The following is a 3,084-nucleotide window of genomic DNA, read 5'->3' on the forward strand; positions in this document are numbered from 1 at the left end:
TAGACCAGGCTGGTCTCGAACTCACAGAGATCCGCCTGCCTCTGCCTCCCAAGTGCTGGGATTAAAGGCGTGTGCCACCACCGCCCGGCTGGCCATTTAATTTTTAAGGGGGGGGGAGATTATGTGTGAGATCATTTGCTACAGTTTGATTCATGGTGGGTTTGGTTATTTGTTTTCTTATGTACTTGTTCAATATTATTTGTATTCATTCTTACTCTTGAAAGTTCTGGCTCATACTTAGCATAGTAGTCTATTATAATTTTGAGGAAAATATTGATTCTTAATTAAGTTATGAAAAAAATGATCAATATAGGAAAATAAAATTGAATGTTATGGAATATTTGATCACACTGTGTAACCCAAGATTATGTCAATAAAATTATCATCTGTGCCTACAGGTGAATGTGTGTGTGGTTGAGAGGGAGTAGGCAGGGGGGAGAGAGAGAGAGAGAGAGAGAGAGAGAGAGAGAGAGAGAGAGAGAGAGAGGAGGGATGTCAGGGAGATGGATAGAGAGACACATTCAAAGAATGGAGGGACTTGGAGATTTTTGGTATTTTTGTTTTGGGATGGCTGGAGAGACACTTTCTTGCTGGGTCTCCAGCTAAAAAGGAAGGTTAGCTGTTTGCTTCTCAACTTCTCTGAGCTAACTAATTTTCATTCTAACATCTGATTCCTGAGTCTTTATTGGTAAATAGAACAACAGCTAAACAATAGCTACTTAATTAAAACTACATTTGTCAGAGCTGGGCCTAGCAAACCAGAAGTCCAACCAGGCCACAGAAAGTATTTAAAATGTCAGTGGGTTCAGGTGCAATTGCTAAGCTGATGGAAAACACAACAACTGGATTCTTTTTTCCCAGAAAACAAAAAACAATTCCAGGTATTAATTGTCTCAGAAGGTTTCAATCTATGCAATTTTTCAAATATTCTCTTTTATTCTTAATTTAATTGTGATTTAAGGAAAAGAAGAACATTGAAAATATATATGTTAAATTTGGTGTTTTGTTTTTTAAGTGTTAAGGGGGAATAACCATCATACTCTCCACAGTGACTAATGTGCATAATATAGATATTAGGAACACACATGGGAAATTTGCTAGGAAGTTGTATGAAAATATCTATGAGGAGGTTCACAGAGGCTCATACTTGAGTGAGTTTTCCATGTTCGTAAAGTGAAGGCAACTGTGACATAAGGCATGGAACTTTTGATTTCACAGAATTCTGGAGTTTCGAGGAAAGTGCTTTGTTAAGTGTTTAGCAACAAGAAAGAATCTCAAGTCTCTCTTCTTATGTTGTTTCCAGTTTTCCTGAAAGCAGAAAGGACAAGGATACACGGAAGGCATCAGAACTTACGCTACATATCTGCACAGAAAGTGTTGTGAGGTTCTACAACTTAACCAAAGTTAGCCTTCTTTATGAATTTCATATGAATCTGGAAATGATTTAAGAGGATAAAGGATAGACCATATGATTCCATTTCTATGCCCCAGTCAGAGAGGATGTTTTTGCAAGGCAATGGAATACATGCTGTGCACCTGCCTTGCATAATCAAGACTTGTAGTTTCAGTATGCGGGAAGTGAAGATATTACATTAATCTAAGAAGCTGCATGAGAACTGTTTGTCCAAGTTCCCTATTGATACATAACTGGTTTCTGAACACGTTCCTTGGGAAACGCCTGAAAGGAACAAATGAAATGGAAGTGGATACACTGAAGCTAAAGCTTGGAGGATGGCACAAACATGGCAGATGTGAAATGGATTTGTGGAAAACATGCAGAAGCAGACAGAGCTAAGGTTATGAGTGATTCTAATATTATGTTGTGTAATCTGAATTTAAAACACATTTATACATCAAAAGAGAGTAAAGTGGTAGAGAAAAGAATGAATAGATAAACAAATTGTAATATAAAATAAACGAATAAAAATTCATTATAATTTTGAGGGAAATATCAATTGTTTAAAAATTCTGGAAGACCAGTTATCAATGTGGAGAAATAGAATTGTACCTTTTCTTTCTTATAAATACAAAAACCAAGTACAGGTGGGTAGAAGACATACATTTGAAATGAAAGCTATATGAAATTTAATAGAGTCTATGATGCTTAAGAGAGAATCAAAATGGCAAAATAAAAGAAATGTAATAATCTGACTTCATTAAAAGTATAAACATCTCTCCTAAAGAAAGTGTGACTAGGAGGAATGCATCTCACTATAATAAAGGTTACCTGTGAGAATTCCATAGCTAACATTACATCAAGTGAGGTGAAACAAAAAAGCATCTCTTTTTAAATCTGCAATGAAACAGGGTGCTTGCTCTCTTAATCCTTATTAAATATAATTCTTGATATTTGGCTAGAAAAATAAGACCAGAGAAAGATTAAGGTCTATGAACAGGAAACAGAGAAGACAAGTTTCCTCCAATTTCGGTTGATATGATTGTCTATGTAAGAAACTAAACACCTTACCAAAAAACTCTAAGATCTAAGTTTTTAAGTAAACAAGCAGAATACAAAGCCCATAGACAAAATCCATTACCGTAGCCTTATCCTAATAACAAACTTGCTAAGAAATAAACTAGAAACAAACCTGAGGAGATGAAAGATCTATGCACCAAAAATTAATAGCACAGATAATATCCCTAAAAACTGTCAGACGGTTACATGCAATTAAATAGCTCCTGTGTTGCTGGTGGGAATGCAATCTTGTGCAACCACTTTGGAAATCAGTGTTTTGGTTTCTCAGGAAATTTGGGATCAACCTACCCCTGGACCCAGCAATACCACTCTTGGGAATATACCCAAAAGATGCCCTATCATATGACAAAAGCATTTGTTCAACTATGTTCATAGCAGTATTATTTGTAATAGCCAGAACCTGGAAACAACCTAGATGCCCTTCAATGGAAGAATGGATGAAGAAAGTGTGGAATATATACACATTAGAGTATTATGCTGCGGTAAAAAACAATGACTTCTCGAATTTTGCATGCAAATGGATGGAAATAGAAAACACTATCCTGAGCGAGGTAACCCAGACCCAAAAAGATGAACATGGGATGTATTCACTCATAATTGGTTTCTAG

The 3,084-nt window shown here is 36.0% G+C and overlaps 1 protein-coding gene across 1 annotated transcript in view; it reads right to left on the bottom strand.

The window, feature by feature from the left end:
- Nucleotides 1-3,084, bottom strand: part of Adarb2 (adenosine deaminase RNA specific B2 (inactive)) — a 541,704-nt gene that overhangs the window by 251,875 nt on the left and 286,745 nt on the right. The window lies entirely within an intron of this gene.

The sequence above is a fragment of the Alexandromys fortis genome, unplaced genomic scaffold (genome assembly GCF_014885135.2).
Source record: "Alexandromys fortis isolate MF-2015 unplaced genomic scaffold, M_Fortis_MF-2015_v1.1 scaffold_5, whole genome shotgun sequence".
NCBI classification, from domain to species: domain Eukaryota; kingdom Metazoa; phylum Chordata; class Mammalia; order Rodentia; family Cricetidae; genus Alexandromys; species Alexandromys fortis.